We start from the raw sequence: 21,198 nt of genomic DNA, 5'->3' as shown, positions 1-21,198 counted from the left end.
CCCCTGTCCGACAGAACAGAAATGGTCTTCAGGAGGCAGGCATGAATGTGTCAGTGACCTTTGTAGGCAGAACTTCACAAACAGAACTATAGATGCTGCACTACAAGATGCAAACCACTAGCTGCAAAAACAAGTTACAGGTTACAGGTTACAGTTTGCTAAGAAGTACCTAAAAGAGCCTGCAAAGTTCTGGAAAAAGGTCTTGTGGACAAATGAGACCAAGATTCACTTGTATCAGAGTGATGGTAAGAACAAAGTGTGGAGGCCAAAAATTGAATTGTTTGATTTCAAATCTGAAATTGGGGAGTACAGAGACAAATCAAGAAATAAATGTTTTTGTCTGAATATTAGCCTTCGTGTTACCTTTTAGTAACAAAGTTATTTTAGATAAGGTTGCAGAAGAAGAAGATATACTTTATTGAACCCCGTGGGGTAATTTGTCCTCTGCATTTGACCCATCCTTACTTACCTAGGAGCAGTGGGCAGCTGCCTCTCTTATGCTGCGCCCGGGGACCAACTCCAGTTCTGAGGCAAGTGCCGTGGTCAAAGGCACCTGCAGGAGCACACCTAACATGCATGTCTTTGAGTGTGGGAGGAAACCGGAGTACCCGGAGTAAACCCACGCGAACACGGGGAGAACATGCAAACTCCGCACAGAAAGGCAGAGATTCGAACCCACAACCTTCTTGCTGTGAGGCGACAGTGCTAACCACTGTGCCACCGTGTCCGCCCACCAGATTGTCAGGATAGCCAGTGATTACCCCAGTTTCTAACTCGAAACAACTGGAGGATGGACTTTTAGAAAAGAGGACCATCTTCAACTCTGGCGTGTGTTACATCTACCTGACTGGTGAGATCCTGCAAGCACTGAACCTGTATATATGCTTAGAACACCTTTAGGACAAATAGATTTAAGTCCCAGCTTTGCTGCATAATAAATGCCTGCTTGCCTTTTATATATCACTTAACTGGGTCTTCTTTCGGTTTGTGGTTATTTTTGTGTAGGTGGCATTGTGTTATGTTCGATAGCATACACCTGGATATTGTAATGCAGGTGGGTTACAGGTTGTAACAATATCTAATGTACATTAACAAAGAAAACGTAAAATGCATGCATTCGGAACTATAAGGTCCTGTTTTGGTTTCAGCTGTGGCCTCAATTCAGTTGTATTTGCATAACCCTTTTTACAGAGACACTGCCACAAAGGCGATTCTATGAAATGTCAAAACAGCTTCAAACCCAAAAATTCCAGCAAGTGAGGTAAACTCCCCTGTGGGAAGAAGAAAAATTCAAACAGTGGCATAAAAACTCCACTGTAGCCCAAAAGGAAAGAATAGTCTCTTTCGAAAGATGAGGCCTTTTCAATCAACCAACAAACCAATCAATAAATCAATCAACCAGTTCACACTTAACCAAACTTACCAATTCATTCACCAAAATGAAAGGACAGAGGAAATCCTCTACGGGACTAATTTGTCTGAAGTACAGGAAGTTACGGTCAATGTTAATGGAGAACTGAACGGCGGTACGGTCGTTCATTTCACAAACTCGCGGTGGTGTTGTAGCAGTACCATCAGAGAGCTGCCTGCCCTTTGAGAACCATAATTCACATAATACACATCATGGCCTATTATAACTGCAGTCAACTTCCAGATGCCGATTCCAGCCAAGGAGAGAAAAGGTTTAAGAACTGCTAGCATTTGGCAGATATTGCTGTCTATTGAGGGTTGTGGTGTGGGCGGAGTGGACAGCTTTTCTGGATTTTGCAGATACGACGTAAGTGCAAGGAGGAAAAATGAGGTCAGATACACACTGGTCATGTGAGACAAATCAACCAAGAAATCTACAGGTGTGTCAGTGAAATACTCCCTACTACAAATACCTATCAGACACACAAACACACACACACTCACTCATACACACGCACTCACAGACATTCACACACACACACACACACACACACACACTCACACAAGCACTCACACACACACACGCACTTTCTCTCTCACACACACACACACACACATATACACATGCATTGACACACAAGCTTCACGTGATCACAAAAGCTGTACCTCATCAACAAAACAGGACACGTGCCAATGGAAGCATTGTTCTTACACGGTTGAGTTACAGCTCACGTTTAGGCCAACACAAGCAATGCTAGTGGGCTATGGTCACACAGGTTAGAACAACAAGAAATACACGGTGGAGGGGGAAGAATCATGTACACTGTACAAAATCATTCACCTTGAGCGGGAAGGGTGTTTATCAGCAGTGGGACATCTAGGTCAGCAAGTGCCCCAGGTCCTTAAAGCTGACTGAAAACACGAGGGCAATACGTTCAGCAACAGCAGGGAAAGGTTTTTTATGTCTTAACTGTGACAGTTTTTAAAGGATTTTTTCCTGTCCACCTTATTTTTGGAAGAAATTAAAAAGAGTCATGTTTGTTGATTTAGTGCGCTCATTTCCCATTCGTGTATTTGCCTGTAGAAAGGCATTCTCTGCAAACACAAGACTGCTCACCACTAACATTACATGGCTAATTAATTTGCAAAACAGATGGCTCCAGCTCAGATCAGTTATAAAAGACAATGATATAAATGGGCAAGATAATATTGTACTGACCTTTTTTGGTCATTTGTATGCAGATACTGTTTTGTAATTTATGCCCTGAATCCTCTCTATTGTAAGACAGCAGACTACACACAGCATCGCATGGTGAAGCCAGTTCCTCCAGTTTTTGGTAGCTGTTAGAATCAGTAATGTTAGCTAAAATTGGATGCTCGTTTTCTCTCATCATTTGTCTTCCTGTTGTTTTGGCTAACAAGAACTAAGTTACCTGACAGTTAAAACTAGCCCACTAAATTATATTAATTTAGTAAATGCTCTTACCTAGAGTGACATACAAAATAGGAGAAAGATTACATCAACCTAAGATCAAGCTGATAAAGAATAATCACATTATTTTTACACACACACGCACACACACGCGCGCTCGCATGCACACAGGCATGCACAAGCACATGTACACACAGACACACACGTGTGCTCGCATGTGCAAACACATGCACACAAAACAGAAATGAAATCAATGAATGGATATCCTCACAAGGATTCATAAACAGGTACAAGGACAGGTAAGCCATATCAGGAACAGAAAGCCATGTGAAATTGACCATTTTGTGTTTGTTCTACATCATCTCTGGAAATATATGTTCAAAGTAGTATGATTATGCTTTATTGGGGTCCATGGTTTTTAAAGGTCTGTCTACAGAGTGCTGTTGCTATGGAGTTTCTAAGGTGAATCCATATTCATTCATAACTCCTAATGTGCACTCACTCCACCTTGTGTTTTCAGAATGTTTTCCTGTCTCTGTCGATGCAAGCATTAGGCGTCAGTTTTAAAAATATATTCTAAAAGTCATTAAGTGCTTTACAGGGATCTGATCTGGAAGTGTGTGAGGGACATGAATAAGCTGGGTCACTATGCGAACCTTTAAAAAAAGGCAATGGTTTTGAGACAATACTGTGCATGTAATTAGCATACATCGCTTTCTCATTTACGCTTTATGTTTCGAAGACCCTTTGTTTGTTCATACATGAGTCACCCGGCATTGAAATGTCAAACTGTTAAGCAGCACTGCTACATCTCGGCAGTGGTGCCGAGGCCCTATATGAACTCTGTGCCCGCTCAGTCTAAAGAAAAAGGTCTCCTGTTTTTGAGTGCCGTTTAGCCTGGAAGACGTGGCAGAGGACGGCAGCAGTTCTGACTGTAAATGACTTGGTGGAGGCGGGCCTATATGATGCGGTCCACTCGGGTAGAACAAGCCACGGGGCGACTGCACTCAGGACCCCTGGGCCCCTCGCACGCGTCTGTTCCCCCTGCGTTTGGACCACTGGGCCCTCCATGCGCTCTGTTCACCCCTGCGTTTGACCTCGGGCCCCGCATGTGCCTGTTCCCCTGCGTTTGGACCCTGGGCCGCTCGCAAGCGTCTGTTCCCCTGCGTTTGGACCCTGGGGCCGTTCCGAACGCGTCTGTTCCCTGCGTTGGACCCTGGGGGCCCCTTAGCACGCGTCTGTTCCCCCTGCGTTTGGACCCTGGGGCCCCTCGCACGCGCCTGTTCCCCCTGCGTTTGGACCCTGGGGCCCCTCGCACGTGCCTGTTCCCCCTGCGTTTGGACCCTGGGGCCGCTCGCACGCGTCTGTTCCCCCTGCGTTTGGACCCTGGGGCCCCTCGCACGCATCTGTTCCCCCTGCGTTTGGACCCTGGGGCCGCTCGCACGCGTCTGTTCCCCCTCGTTTGAGTGGCCTCTCACCCCGGTCCCCTCCTCAACCACAGCATTTTCATTCAGGAAAACTCACGAATTTAAATATTTACATGGATATGTAAATACTTATTTTTGGTTTGGCGCAGAATGGATCTGCTTCAGGTATTAGTGCACGCACCAGTACTCTATCTAACACGGAGTACTATACATCTCCCCTACTAAACAGGAGGAATATCAGAAAACCCCCCAGTATCTAGAAGCAGATCCAAGCAACAGGTGGTGCTGGGGTGGTGGAGGGTGAGCGTAATTCTGAGCAGTAGCAGAGAAGCATGTAAAAGCAGCGCAGGCAAGCAGCAGCACTGAAAGGTCTGACTGTTGGTTTAAAAATGTGTGATGTGTGCCTGTGATTGGATGGATAATAGAAGAGTGTTGTGTGTATGCAATTGGATGATTGTGGAAAGTATGCGGTTTGATTGGTCGGCTGGGATTTTTGAGTTTCCTGACAGAACTTGCTTTGCGCGATCCTCATTTCAGTCAGCAGTCCCACCCTAACCCTAACCCTCCCCCCCTCCCCCCTTGCGATCTCCAGCGAGCATCCCTCTTGGATTGCATGGCAGTGATTGGAGAGGGGCCCACAGTGCAGACTGGGGGAGGTGTGTGGCAGTGGAGAGGGGAGGGGCTCACAGTGCAGACTGGGGGAGGTGTGTGGCAGTGGAGAGGGGCTCACAGTGCAGACTGGGGAGGTGTGTGCAGTGGAGAGGGAGGGGCTCACAGTGCAGACTGGGGAGGTGTGTGGCAGTGGAGAGGAGAGGGCTCACAGTGCAGACTGGGGAGGTGTGTGGCAGTGGAGAGGGGAGAGGGCTCACAGTGCAGACTGGGGGAGGTGTGTGGCAGTGGAGAGGGGAGAGGGGCTCACAGTGCAGACTGGGGGAGGTGTGTGGCAGTGGAGAGGGGAGAGGAGCTCACAGTGCAGACTGGGGGAGGTGTGTGGCAGTGGAGAGGGGCCCACAGTGCAGACTGGGGGAGGTGTGTGGCAGTGGAGAGGGGCTCACAGTGCAGACTGGGGGAGGTGTGTGGCAGTGGAGAGGGGAGGGGCTCACAGTGCAGACTGGGGGAGGTGTGTGGCAGTGGAGAGGGGCTCACAGTGCAGACTGGGGGAGGTGTGTGGCAGTGGAGAGGGGAGAGGAGCTCACAGTGCAGACTGGGGGAGGTGTGTGGCAGTGGAGAGGGGAGAGGGGCCCACAGTGCAGACTGGGGGAGGTGTGTGGCAGTGGAAAGGGCCCCACAGTGCAGACTGGGGGAGGTGTGTGGCAGTGGAGAGGGGAGAGGGGCTCACAGTGCAGACTGGGGGAGGTGTGTGGCAGTGGAGAGGGGAGAGGAGCTCACAGTGCAGACTGGGGGAGGTGTGTGGCAGTGGAGAGGGGAGAGGAGCTCACAGTGCAGACTGGGGGAGGTGTGTGGCAGTTGAGAGGGACCCACAGTGCAGACTGGGGGAGGTGTGTGGCAGTGGAGAGGGGCTCACAGTGCAGACTGGGGGAGGTGTGTGGCAGTGGAGAGGGGCCCACAGTGCAGATTGGGGGAGGTGTGTGGCAGTGGAGAGGGGAGAGGGTCCCACAGTGCAGACTGGGGGAGGTGTGTGGCAGTGGAGAGGGGCTCTGTCTACCCCTTTGAAGATATGCTGGCAGCTGTGAGCGTTTCCCAGGAGCTCCGCTGGGCCCGGTCTATTGTTCAGCTTCAGCTGCACGCCTGCTGGGACTCCCTCCCCCTTTGTTGTTTGTCATCAAAACAGATACGAGGAACCTGGAATATACAGGAAGAGAAGGAGGTCCAAAAGAGAAAGACAACACCAGCGTCCAACAGGAGCATATACTGACAATAATCACATGCACCAGCAGACTATAGGGGAAAATAGCGAAAAGAACGAAAAAGCACCATACAAATCCCATGTTTGTTCTTGTGCTTCATCCTCCCCCCACACACACACACATTTCTATGCACATTTCTCGTTTTGTCTGCTTATCATGCAAAAAACACTGTTCTAAGTCACTTTGGCCACAGGCAAAAACAATGACCTTTACCAGCACTTCCTGCTTTTCTCACCAAAGAAAAATCGATTCCCTGCCGATGACTTGCATCGCTGAAAAATGGTTGTTCTCAGATGGGAGGTTAAATGGACTCTGTATCAGACTTGTGTTTTTGGCTTTTTGTTTTTGTAATAGCTGCAGGTATGTGTTCTGTGTAATTAACCAGCAGCCCTCTCAGGAGCTATAGCCCTCCGATGGCTCAATGAAATCCACAGGACAAAAACAATCCCAAGAGATAAATAAATAAATAAACAAATCTCAGACTAATACAAAAAAATAATTCCCTTTTGTTTTTGTATTGATGCAGTGGCATGGCTAGGCTTGTTGAACTCAATAGGGGAGGGCGGATGCTTTAATTTAGCAATACCCAGGCACGTATCGTACCGGATCCCATCTTCATCCCTCCCGCAGCCAGAGTACAGCGAGCCCGGCTTTGCTCTGGCGCAGGCGGGTGCGTGTCCACAGTGCCGTGGTTTCCATGTATATTTTAGCTCATGACTTTGATCGCAGATGAAAGCAGGATGTTGATCCAGGGACTTCCTGCGTGAGACTTCAATTTACCACACACCTTCACCTGACCTTTCGCTCGTGAAAAAAAAGAAAAAGTTGCACGTGAAGCGTAACGCCTGATAACACGCCGGGCGTGGGAGATTTGAAGCTTGCTGTCCTTTGCTGTGATTGGCCAATCGGCCGAGCCACAGACCGTCTCTCTAACCGAGCGACGCACTGGCCTGTCAGGGCTGGTTTGTGAGCATGTGGTAAACACATCATAGGATTCATTATATGAATACAGTGCAAAGTGCTTACAGCATCCAATAACACTGTTATTCACCATGGCCACCAGGGGAATGGTGCAAAATACCTCAATTTCTCTGTATTACTCCTGAAAATAATCAATTCATCTCACTCCTTCATTAGATTCACACAATTCCATTATTCTATCAACTACTTCACTTGAAAGGAGAAAGTAACAGTCATTTCCCCAAATGAAATATGCATTATTGTTTTTGCTAAAGAGACAGGGAAGGTACAAAGAGCCAAAGAGTGCAGCTTAAATGCTCTCAGTGCCTCAGTATAATCTCCACACTAATTCAAATCCTGAATTCAAGCTGGGCCAATACCAACTCACTAGGCCTGCTGTGTTGCCAAGAGCCTTCATAGCCAGGATTTTGAAATATTTTCAGTCGTATCTTCTAAATTATTAAAATATCTTTTGAATTATTCAAACTGTATCATCATCATGGTCATTGCCGTCAAGACACATAACAACTATTAATACCACCACTACAACCACAGTAATAACAACAATATCAATATTAACAACAATAATACATTTCAGTTTTACTGCAGTATTTTTTTTCACACCTTCCATATAATGATCTGCAATAGCTTTATTGTGACGGGGGTGAGGTCTCACCTCTGCTACCACCAATTTTTTGGTGAACGAATCGTACTGACTCATCTCCAGGTAAAGATTCTTTCATTTGGATCAGCTCTCAATAAGTTGCAAACTTACCGTTTGCTGAAGCTGCGTATATTCCTATTTAACCCTTTTCACCATTGTGAAACTATGGCTGTGTACTAGCGATTATCCAACGACAGCATTGATCTGCTTGAGCAGGGTGTGCTCTCCGAGCCCCGCCCGTCTGTGTGATCAAAAACAACAGTCCTTAAACTGAAAGCTCCAGCAACGTTGAAGAAATAATACGTGAAGGAACCGGATCTGCAATGAGCTAGCTACGCTGTTGCTTGGGTCGCCACCACTATCCCTCACCCAAACGTCTTTGTATTGCAATGACAAACACTTGCCTGCGTAAAATTGAAAGCAATGGTTTACAACTTAACCCAGCTCTTTAACTGCATGATATTATGTAGCCAAAATAAAACGCAAATGAAAGAGTGTGGTTTCGGTATGCATTTCCCAACGGATTCTGCACCAATGAAGCTACGCATCCATTTGAAATTGTCCCACTCTGCTAAATAGTGTGATCTTTTAACAAAATAGCCTTTTGATTATATTGTTATAATCAATCCTTTGTTGGTTGCAAATGATTTCGCAGCTCGCATCACCTATTCTAGTATTAAACGGCATATGTTCTAATAAAGAGGCATCTTGAACTAGTAGTATCTAGGCAGGAGAAAAGAAAAATAGTTTCTCCAATCTGTTATGCTGCATTGTTGTGAGAACCAAAATGTAGGTGCTGTAATTGTATAATTTGAGTTAGAGGGAGGACTAGAATGTGAATACTATAGTCGGCAAGTGAGTGTTTTATTAATGGTGAAGTACGCGAAAATGACTCAAACGACTCAAATGTGCTGATTCATTTTTATGAATCTTACTTCCCAACACTAAAATGTGTAGCGCCCAGCTGGACGATGTACAGTGGCCATTGTGACGGTCTGCTCAGGCTCCTTCCTGTTCTGTGTCTGTTCCTTCTGCAGGAGAGTTGTGGGCGGGCCGAACAGCTCATCAGACTAACTGCCTACACCTGGCCGGTCGGCTGTAAGAACATGCGCTCCCCATTCCCCCAGAGACCTCTCTCCATGCGGACACTTCTGTTTAGCCCGCTGACTACCTTCAAACGCAGACTAAAGACTCATCTCTTCAGGCTGCACCTCTCCCCACCCCTCCCTAGCCTATAGTTTAGCTCAATGTACCTAGTTAGGCCAATACGATTACGTTAGTTTTTATTTGGCAGGATTGTTTTTGTTTTTGTCTGATTCTGATTAGGCAAATGTGATTTCAGTGCTAGTTTGTACTTGGCAGGATTGTTGTTTGCTGAACAGGTTACTCTACAGGGTTGGAGTCCTGATCTATGTGGTCACTTCTGGCACTACGTTCTTTACTTCACTCTAGTGTGTTTCTTTTGCACCTCTGCACCTTGAACTAATGCACTTGTTGTACGTCGCTCTGGATAAGAGCGTCTGCTAAATGCCTGTAATGTAATGTAATGTAATGTCTTGTTAACCTTTGTGGCATTTTGTTTTCGCACCTTACAACATCCCTCATTCATACTATACTTGCATCCCCTCACTCACCCCACTGATTACTGACGTACACACTTCATCATTACTTTTTGTAATTATTTACCTTAGTATTATTTACCTTAGTTAATAAATATCTTTTGTTATACTTGATTCTGACGTTTGGTCTCCCCTCCTTGTCACGGCCAGCGAGCTGGGTCGTGACACCATTTTGTCAGAACGCTCTGCAAACGTTAGCTGAGACGATGGGGGAGGGAGTTAGTGCATTCCAGACATTTACTGAAGTTCAGGGCAGTCGCTGTGATCGACAGGACGGCCCACCAGAAACTGAACAACTGGTATCCTTTTGAGTGCTATCCTGGCACCTTATCCTCGCCGTCAAGTTGCTACTACATGTGCAGATTCAAGTGAGAAAACATCCATCCTTCACATCATTATAAATCTGTCCTTGCATGACATTACTGAAAGGTTTGCAATTGATTTTTTACTGAAAGACTACTATATTAAACAAGCCTCACCAAAGGCAAAAATGCACACTCTAAATGTAAAATCCATAGTAGATATGTGTCAATATGACAGGGAAGGAGAAGACATCTTACTTTTGATTGTTCAAAAAATATCACTGACGGCCAACATTGACATCTTAGAAGCGCACTTTGAAACAGAACCATATTTTTTCGAAATGTCATCTCTATTAATACCAGTTTTTTTTTTTAGCTTTTTCAGTGAAAAGAAATATTCCAAAGGGGTAAATGAAACGGACGAAAGCCAATGGAAATAATCCACGGGGGGAACATGGGGTCTCAGTGTGTCACACCAGGAGAACATGGGGTCTCAGTGCGTCACACCAGGGGAACATGGGGTCTCAGTGTGTCACACCAGGAGAACATGGGGCCTCAGTGTGTCACACCAGGAGAACATGGGGCCTCAGTGTGTCACACCAGGAGAACATGGGGCCTCAGTGTGTCACACCAGGAGAACATGGGGCCTCAGTGTGTCACACCAGGAGAACATGGGGCCTCAGTGTGTTCACACCAGGAGAACATGGGGCCTCAGTGTGTCACACCAGGAGAACATGGGGCCTCAGTGTGTCACACCAGGAGAACATGGGGCCTCAGTGTGTTCACACCAGGAGAACATGGGGCCTCAGTGTGTCACACCAGGAGAACATGGGGCCTCAGTGTGTCACACCAGGAGAACATGGGGTCTCAGTGCGTTCACACCAGGAGAACATGGGGCCTCAGTGTGTTCACACCAGGAGAACATGGGGCCTCAGTGTGTCACACCAGGAGAACATGGGGCCTCAGTGTGTCACACAGGTCTGCAGCCTGGCCAGTGCAGGCACCACAGATATGTTAAGTCCCAGTAACCAAGAAACTAGGTGATGTGCCATTGGTTGTTAGATAGACACTGCAGGAGACAATGATTTGTACTTGTAAGGTCAAAGGTTGCTTTCCTTAGAGCAAAAGTTCAGCATCTGATTTGGACACATGAGGTTTTCCCAGGCTGTTGCACAGCTGAGTAAAAGTATACCTCACCTGATATGTTTGGTGAGTGTTTGTGCATGTGTGTGTGCGTGTGTGTGCATGTGTGTGTAAAATTAAAGTAGATTCTAAAATGTGTAAATGGTGTTGAAGATGGTACTTCATACATTTCCAATGACATTTACTTTTGTATGCTTGACGTACTTTTCCATGCATACAAAACTAAACATTGCTTAAAATAATTACATTTTCTTAAAGGTCAATATGAAACATCTTTTTTCCTTCCTACTGTATAATTAATTGTTGTAATTCACTATCCTGCAGAAAACATATCTTTCTCTCTAATGAAATGCTTCATCTTTTGCCAGTTCTTACAACATCACAATTATTAGCCTAAAACAGATGTGTGAATGGAACATCTGTCTTCCCCTACAAGATTATTCATTCATTATTCAGCTGAGAACACGAGGAGATATGAAACGTGAGGAGACATGAAAATGATAAAGTAGCTGAGGAAAGTGTGTGACTCAAGGTCTGCAAAGAGAGACTGGAATCTCCAAAATGAGTGAAAAACTCACCAATACTACAAATACCTCATCATTATGATCAGTCAGCAATGGCGGGAAAGAAAAAAATCATTGAACACTACTAAATCAAACCAGTGGAAACCAAAGAGTAGAAACCAGCGTCTTTACTTGGTCTTGCAAATGCAGCAGATTCTTCGATTGGTCCACTTGGAGAAAGACAAAGAATAAGTCAACCTTAAAGAATCAAATCACACAAGCAGCCGGTGTGTGCTGCTCAACCCATGACTGATTCATTTACTGTGGTTATTTCCCCCAGAACACCGCTCAGCACCAGTGACTGTACATTAAGCTGAAGAGCTCTGGTGTGCAGATATGGGGTTGTGACACCACGGCAGGAGGAGGCTGTGAGAGGGGAGAGGTGGCTGGGTTCCATAGCTTACTCTACTGTGATTCAATAGGGGAGAGGTGGCCCGGTTCCATAGCTTACTCTGCTGTGATTCAGTAGAGGAGAGATGGCCCGGTTCCATAGCTTACTCTACTGTGATTCAGTAGGGGAGAGGTGGCCCGGTTCCATAGCTTACTCTACTGTGATTCAGTAGGGGAGAGATGGCCCGGTTCCATAGCTTACTCTGCTGTGATTCAGTAGGGGAGAGGTGGCCCAGTTCCATAGCTTACTCTGCTGTGATTCAGTAGAGGAGAGATGGCCTGGTTCCATAGCTTACTCTACTGTGATTTAGTAGGGGAGAGGTGGCCCGGTTCCATAGCTTACTCTGCTGTGATTCGGTAGAGGAGAGATGGCCCGGTTCCATAGCTTACTCTGCTGTGATTCAGTAGGGGAGAGGTGGCCCGGTTCCATAGCTTACTCTACTGTGATTCAATAGGGGAGAGGTGGCCCGGTTCCATAGCTTACTCTACTGTGATTCAGTAGTGGAGAGATGGCCCGGTTCCATAGCTTACTCTACTGTGATTCAGTAGGGGAGAGGTGGCTGGGTTCCATAGCTTACTCTACTGTGATTCAGTAGGGGAGAGGTGGCCCGGTTCCATAGCTTACTCTACTGTGATTCAGTAGGGGAGAGGTGGCTGGGTTCCATAGCTTACTCTACTGTGATTCAGTAGGGGAGAGGTGGCCCGGTTCCATAGCTTACTCTACTGTGATTCAGTAGGGGAGAGATGGCCCGGTTCCATAGCTTACTCTACTGTGATTCAGTAGGGGAGAGGTGGCCCGGTTCCATAGCTTACTCTGCTGTGATTCAGTAGAGGAGAGATGGCTTGGTTCCATAGCTTACTCTACTGTGATTCAGTAGGGGAGAGGTGGCCCAGTTCCATAGCTTACTCTACTGTGATTCAGTAGAGGAGAGATGGCCCGGTTCCATAGCTTAATCTACTGTGATTCAGTAGGGGAGAGGTGGCCCAGTTCCATAGCTTACTCTGCTGTGATTCAGTAGAGGAGAGATGGCCTGGTTCCATAGCTTACTCTACTGTGATTCAGTAGGGGAGAGGTGGCCCAGTTCCATAGCTTACTCTGCTGTGATTCAGTAGAGGAGAGATGGCCTGGTTCCATAGCTTACTCTACTGTGATTCAGTAGGGGAGAGGTGGCCCGGTTTCATAGCTTACTCTACTGTGATTCAGTAGAGGAGAGATGGCCCAGTTCCATAGCTTACTCTACTGTGATTCAGTAGGGGAGAGGTGGCCCAGTTCCATAGCTTACTCTGCTGTGATTCAGTAGAGGAGAGATGGCCTGGTTCCATAGCTTACTCTACTGTGATTCAGTAGGGGAGAGGTGGCCCGGTTCCATAGCTCACTCTGCTGTGATTCAGTAGAGGAGAGATGGCCTGGTTCCATAGCTTACTTTACTGTGATTCAGTAGGGGAGAGGTGGCCCGGTTCCATAGCTTACTCTGCTGTGATTCGGTAGAGGAGAGATGGCCCGGTTCCATAGCTTACTCTACTGTGATTCAGTAGGGGAGAGGTGGCCCAGTTCCATAGCTTACTCTGCTGTGATTCAGTAGAGGAGAGATGGCCTGGTTCCATAGCTTACTCTACTGTGATTCAGTAGGGGAGAGGTGGCCCGGTTCCATAGCTTACTCTACTGTGATTCAGTAGAGGAGAGGTGGCCCAGTTCCATAGCTTACTCTGCTGTGATTCAGTAGGGGAGAGGTGGCCCAGTTCCATAGCTTACTCCGCTGTGATTCAGTAGGGGAGAGGTGGCCCGGTTCCATAGCTTGCTCAGCTGCAATTCAGAGCCCATGGTAGGTAAACACGACCGGGCCCAATAGCTGCAACAGGGCTGTTCACCTGCGGCTACTGGTTAGCAGCGGGCGGTGCTTAGATGGTGGGTGGAGGGTAGATATTTAGCAAAAGAAGACTAGTATGCTCTGATTTAAGTGTGCTTTGATTTTAAGTGTCTACCCCAAAACACTGAGCATGGTTTTTCTTTCAGGAGCAGAAAGTGCATGTTTTTTTATGCTGGTAAAATTTGAAAACACTTCTGCAGACCCAACAACATGTTACCAAATACAATATATGAAAGAAGACCTGTGTTCTAAAAATTGGTGAAAATTAATGAAACTATCAGAATAACATGCAGCAGTTCTGCTCGTGTCTAAATGGTGAAGATTTAAAATGAAATATCTGATCCAGGGCTCCAGACGGTTCCCCCGAAGACAGATTTCTCACTTCATGCGACTCCTTACAATCGATGACTGTTGTCAGGTTTCAACAATTAAATTATCTAGAGCAAGAAAGTACTTTTCCTTCCATATGTTTTCTATGCAGACCATAAAATGACGTTCCGTTTGCCATGTTTCTGATGCCTATGTAACTGTTGTCCCTGCACGAGACACACCAGACATGAAGTCGCTCCTGATCCTGCTACACTCCATTTCGAGATGGCTGGCAGAAATATACAAGACCGCCTATGTGCACTGGCGGCAGGCAGATATTGTTATTAATATAATTTCGATTTTTTTAAAATGCGAGAGAGAACGTGCTGGAGGCAGTAATAATAATAATTTTTTGTTTTGCTGTATTGTACAGACATCCCCCGCAGCGCCGCTAATGTTCCTGTGCATTGTGGGAACTCCGGGGGAACAGCAGGCCTTCGGGAGCTGAACAAAGCCGAGGGGTCGCGCGGCCTCACTGCGGCCGGGTCCCCGGCGAGGAGCGGGGCCCGCCGCGGCCGAACGGCGCCGGTCGCGTGGGACGAAGGTTTGAAAAGTACGGCAGGAGGCGGGGAATTAGGCCCGCAGGCTCCCATGAGCCATCAGGAAACCCTGGCCAATCACCTCCGAGCGTGTGATTACGCACGTCAAGTGTCTGAAAATCCGAACGCGAGAGCGTAATACTTTAATGGAAATGCGCACAGCGTGTCTCCTTCACAAACTAATCAAATGTAGCCTATTTTCCTTGTGAAAAGAGGCCAGTTTTGTCGTTTCAATGGGTGACTGTTCTGTGCACACGTCCATTCATTTCATTTAGTCAGGACTCCACAGTCTTGCCTTAGCCTTCCCCATGGCCTGTGTGAAGCAGAAACGTCTCCAGTGGTGCACAGATTTTGATCGTAGGGGACAGGTGTTGAAAGGGGCTAAAAAGGCAATTTCAGAGTCTAGATTTAAAGACTCCAAGTTACCTCTTTGGCTTTTCGTTTAACACCTGTCCCCTATAGTCCAAATCTATACCTTACTTGAGGGATTTTTGTTCTTGTAAGGAATATTGTTGAATTAATGTTGTCCTAAAAACTACTGTGGTTGCCAGACCAACTGAATGTGTGACAACTTGTTTGTAAATGACGCTATACAACAACAAGGGTACCTTTTGTGTTCGTTCTATGCACATAACCCTTTTTGTACTCTGCACTCATTTCTCACCTTTTATGCTATACAGTACACTGGCACCTTGATTCAAGAACACTTATTCCATTGTACCCTGCTGTGGATTGACTTTGAACCATATCCAAGACCTATCCTCTGGCCACTTAAACCAAACGCAAACAATAACAGTGATATTGGTGCATAAAACATTAGAAACTTTGTCATTTGAAAAGGTTTCAATGTTTTAAAACATTCTTCACCAAAGTATGATTTTACAGATCTGCTTGATAACTTGACTCTGTTAGAGCAACTGAATGAGTAAACAAAATTCATTTGGTACAAGGCTTTGAGTCATTGCTTCAAAGATGGTTGGAAATGGAATCCCACCGATTTTGCCAAATGCTGTAGATGAGATAAATATTTCTGCCACAATGGGGCAGAAATATTTATCTCATCTAGAGCATTTGGCAAAATCGGTGGGATTCCATTCCAGAAAACATCCCTTACAGTGCTGTGAAAAAGTATTTGCCCCCTTCCTGATTGTTGCATATTTGTCACACTGAATGGTTTCAGGTCTTTAGACAAAATGTAATATTACACAAAGGAAAACTGAGTAAACACAAAACATATTTTAAAATTATTATTTTATTTAATTAAGGAAAAATGTTATCAAACACCGATATCACCAGTCTGACAAAGTAATTGCCCCCTTAGCTACTCAATCAGCCAATTAACCAAATTTAATTGGCAATTAGATGCAGTTGATTGAACATTCGCGATCGCAGCCAGCCCTGTTGAATCTAAACTTCACTCATATTGAACCATACCATCAGAGTGAAGTAGTCACCACAAAGGTTCTACAAGCACACTATACCATGATCAAAGGAAATTCCAGAAGAGACGAGAAAAAAGAAGACGCTAAGTTGAAATGACGGTTTTATTTAAATAAACGTGCTTTATTTTGTATGAGCACTCTGGTGTCTACTTTCGACTGTCATAACAAACGCACATTTCTCCCTCCCCTCTCTTTGGAGAGAATGTTTTTATTCAGTCAGTTTTGTTAAGTCTCAGTTTCAGAGAAAACCTGAAAATATGTCGGTAGTGTTATCTTTGCGGAATTCTAAGCCAATCATTTCTATACCTACAGCATTCACAAATATTCATTCATGTGATTATACCTGCGAAGTAAGTTTCGATAGCGCCTCATTGGAAAACTGTTTTTGTTACCTCAGGTTCCATTTGTCTAATATCACATTTTGTCTAAACATCTGACATCATTCAATGTGACAAATATACAATAATTGTGGAAATCAGGAAGGGGAAAATACTTTTCCACGGTACTGCATATTAATTGGCCTTGCAAAGGAGATATGCTTTGTGTAAGTATTTTGAGTATGAAATCAGCAGGGACCAGGGAGCCGTTGGGAAAGGGAATAGCAGAGAATACATCATGAAGCACCAGAGGCGAGCCGGGAGGAACCTGCCGGCAGTGCCCAGTCCAGCCAGGGAACCAATTTGTCGAGACACTGTCACTGTCAAGCAGCACAACATTGTTCTCCATTATGCCCGTGGCAGCAAGCTAGCGCCAGCAGACCTCCTGATGACAGGAAGTCACTGTGCTGTTTCCTCAGCTTTTTTTTTTAGGTCCAGATTTAGTCTAGCATTATTATATTATTATATTTATTATATATATATATATATACCACTCAGTCTTGAAAAGGACACCTCTACACGTAAAACCAATGGTAAGGTTGTATATTTATTCCATATTTAGCCCCAAATATTGACAGTAGAATGACATGGTATAATTTCAGAAAAATGATCCTTCGGTGTTCAGTGAGCAGCATTTTTCACAGCTGTACTGGCATACCCTCGGCTATTGTTGGCTTTATCTTGTTGCTACGACAGAACACACATTTTTAGTGGTGAAAGAATATTTTTTTTGCATGCCCAGATAGACACTATTGTCCAGTGTGGCATGCATGGGGGGTGTAGTTGCAGAAGAGACTGCAGAGAGGGGGCTCTTGGTGAATGGATGACCAGAGCTACAATGGTGGCACTCCGTCTTCAGCATAATTGTCCTGAATCGTCTATTAATAAAACTAGTACAGAGAGTTTGTGTTTTCAACTCATAGTTTGGTTGCAGGAGCACAGAATGTCTGAGTTGAGCAATCTCAGGACACTCAGTTATGGCTGCTAGGTGATTGCACCATGAAGTTAAGAGAAAACCAGTCACTGTAAAGGCCTCCACAGGCAGCACAGTTTGCCCCTTTTCACAAACGTCATCCTTCATCCCGAAAGTGGGTGGAACCACCATTTATCAGCAGTTACTCACTCACTTCATCAAAACACCTTTATCAAGTTCAAACCAGTCAGCTAATTTTATCGCCACCCATGTTTGATGTAGCAATGCTATTCTCCAGGCACAAACAGCCCAGCTGTAACAACGTCATGGGGTGTCAAACAAGCCTGATTCAATGAGATTTATCAGGGACTCCGGGCCAGGGTACAGCAGACTAGCCTCGCTGGGCCACTGCTTTTCTTTTTAATCAAAAGCACACAATCACCAGGCACTCCCCTGAGAAGCAAGAAACCGAAAAACGATAAAGAGCAAGACCTGAACCCCCAAATAGCAAGTACATAAGGTAAAAAAAACTCCCAATGGGGAGAAAACACTCAAATGGTGGCAAGAAAAAACTCTCGAGAAATCTCGAGAGGAACCCGGCTATAGAAGGGGAGCCCATCCTCCACTGGCTAGTCTGGTGTAACGTAGCAGTAGAATAGATGTGGTAGAAATGCTACAAGAGATCTATCACAGCGAATAGAATGGGTTAAGCAGGTAACAGTAGATGTGAAAGCAAACAGGAATAATAGAAGACCAAATGGTATTGTTCAGTATAGTTCAGTTTAGAGGAGCTGAGTGATGGATCTGGAGCTCCAGGCTGCATCAAGGCATGGGCAGGGGAGGCACAGGGCTGAAGCAGTCCATGACCATGGAGCGAGGGACAGATTTGGAGCAATCCTGTAGAATCAGGTCAAGGAAAGTGAGCTTGACTCTTCAGCTAAGCTACCTAGCTGCTGTCAGCTCTGTAAAGGCCAGAATGACACTTGTGGCTAAGCTAACTAGCGTGGCCACTACATACTCTGTGAGAGAAGGCTCTACCACCCATTGTAAATTTAGATACACATGGAATTTTCACATAACCAGCATCTTGTGAATGAAGTAACCTTGGAAGACAGTAAGGAATAAGTAACTCACTAAGTCAGGGGCTAAACTGTTTAGAGCTTTATACGTTAACAACAAGATCTTAAAGTCAATCCTAGATTTGACAGGCAGCCAGTGAAGAGATTTAAGCTCTGGACTGATATGTTCCCATTCCCAGTTCTAGTAAGGACCCTAGCAGCTGCATTCTGTACAAGTTGGAGACGTTTCAAGGCCGAGTCAGTGCAACCTGACAATTAAACATTACAGTAATCATATACAAAAATTATGCTCAAAAAACTAGTTTGTCTCAAATTAGAATGTTATTTCTATCAGATTTCTAATCCCTGCTGCAGTGTAACTTATGGAACAGTGTGTAATTAGTTGGTGCAGACTCAGGACTGACCTTGTCTTTGAGTCTTTCTTTTGAGTTTTACTCCCATTTCCCACCTCTGTGTTTTATAAGAACACTTTTAAACACTTTGTAAAATGCAATAATTCACCAGTTTTACACTTTCCTTTCTGCTCAGAATTTAAGTGCACCTTAGTTATAGAAAGTCACATTAGTTGCAGAAATATAGACTACACATGAAGCATGGATTTGTAAGGTTTTAAATTTGGTCTGTAGGTTAAAAAAAAAAATTAGTGCACACGCTCATTTTACCATAAGGTTTACAGTTAGGTTTTTTGTTTTTTTTTGGGGGGGGCAGAGCTGGGAACTTCTTTGATGAATAACTATGAATAAGAATGCATCTTATTCACAAGTGCTTCCATAACCCTGACCAGGTCCTCCAAACCTGGTTATTCCATTATATTGTGCTTTGCACCTTTTAAAAACAATAGTGAGCTTTGTAACCTCACTAAATGTGGTCTTATACTTGGATTTTGTGAATGTTGCTTTTTCTCTCTCTCTCTTGAACAGTACAGGTAAAACGAAGGAAGTCAGAAACATTCCTTTCTAGCCTGATACAGGCGTTTTTAAAGGACAGTTGAAAAGCTTCTCCCCTGTGGACTCGCTGCATGGTGCTGAGCGTGGCTAAGACGGCGTCCCCCGGCTGTAGACACCCGTTTGAGGAAGTCGTTGGGGTTCGGGGTTCGGGGGTCGGGGGTCGGGGTCAGGCTTTTCCTCCTCGCAGGCGAATCAGAGCAGATCCACTGAGAGGTGGCCCTGATGCTGAGGAGTGTTCTCTGGTCAGATGAAACAAACATGGAACTGTTTGGCCATAATGATCAGCGCTATGTATGGAGGAAAAGGCTTTTAATCTGAAGGGTGAGGCTTTTAATCCGAAGAACACCATCCCAGCTGTGAAGCATGGGGGGGGCAGCATCATGTTGTGGGGGTGTTTTGCTGGGAAAGGGACTGGTGCACTTCAGAAAATAGATGGCATCATGAGAAAGGAGGATTATCTAGAAATACTGGAGCAACACCTCAAGACATCAGCTAGAAAGTTAAAACTTGGTTGCAACTGGGTCTTCCAGCAGGACAATGCTCCTAAGCATACCTCCAAAGTTGGAACAAAATGGCTTAAAGACAACAAAGTGAAAGTTTTGGAGTGGCCATCACAAAGCCCTGACCTGAATCCCATAGAAAATCTGTGGACTGAACTGAAAAAGTGTGTTCGAGCAAGGAGGTACACAAACCTGACTGAGTTACAGCAGTTCTGTCAGGAAGAATGGGCAAAAATTCTGGCGAAGTATTGTGAAAAATTTGTGGAAGGCTACCCGAAGTGTTTGATTCAAGTTAAGCAATAAGGCAATGCCACCAAATACTAACAGAGTGTATGTAAACTTTTGACCCACTGAAAATCTGATATAATACATAAAACTGAAATAAATCTGTCTCAGCTATTATTTGGAAATTGACTTAACGCAGGAAATGTATGGTAACATGAAATGTGGGGAGTTGTGAAAAAAATTTTATGTCAGTGAATGTGACAGTGAGTTTGAATGTCTTTAGCCTAGATGTATGTAAACTTTTGGCCTCAACTGTAAGTAAAGAAGTACACTTTTTACTTTCAAACCTCTCAAACCACTGAAAGCCTTTTTCAGAAGTTATACATGGTCTCCATCATAGGTTATATATACAGCCATTATAAATGTATGCATGACTTCTGTGGCACACAACGTGCAGTACAGTGCAGTCATTTTGGTAATGGAAGTTGCATGGCATAACACACTCAGAAAAAAGTGTAGGAGAGACTTCCTCTGCGATAAAGTGGGCTGAAATGCTGTTTCATTTCTCTAAAAAACAGCCCCATAATTCCTGGTATTGTCAATTGAACAAAAGGGGAGGCAAGCCTACTCCACCACAAAGGAAAATCATTTTTAAACCCATTTGTTCATTTTGGGTTCTAAACATGTCTGTCCTCTGCCACAAACATAGGGAAAACTCTGAGGGAGACTAATCTTACCGGGGCACTTTAATCTGGGAGGATATGAGAGAAGAGTTATGGATATCAGGGGCAATGGAAGGTGACAGCTTGGCGATGGCAGTAATATTCAGACTGATGACAGACAGCTGAGCACTTAATGGCTGTGAATAAGGGGGGGGGGGCAGAGGGAGGGGGCTAGTGTCCAGAAATCAAATCTGACAACAAAAAGAGGTGTGGAAGGAGAGGGGGTGAGGGGGACAGAGAGGGGAGGAGAGGGACAGAGGGGGACAGAGGGGGTGAGGGGAGGGGGACAGACAGGTAGAGGGGAGGGTAAATTGGGTGAGGGGGAGGGGGACAGAGGGGTAGAGGGGGGTGAGGGGGAGGGGGACTGAGGGGTAGAGGGGGGTGAGGGGGAGGGGGACTGAGGGGGAGAGGGATGGGGGAGGGGAGAATAGGAGAGAGA

Source organism: Anguilla rostrata, chromosome 11, assembly GCF_018555375.3.
Source record: "Anguilla rostrata isolate EN2019 chromosome 11, ASM1855537v3, whole genome shotgun sequence".
Lineage (NCBI taxonomy): Eukaryota > Metazoa > Chordata > Actinopteri > Anguilliformes > Anguillidae > Anguilla > Anguilla rostrata.
This window is presented reverse-complemented; position numbering follows the sequence as displayed.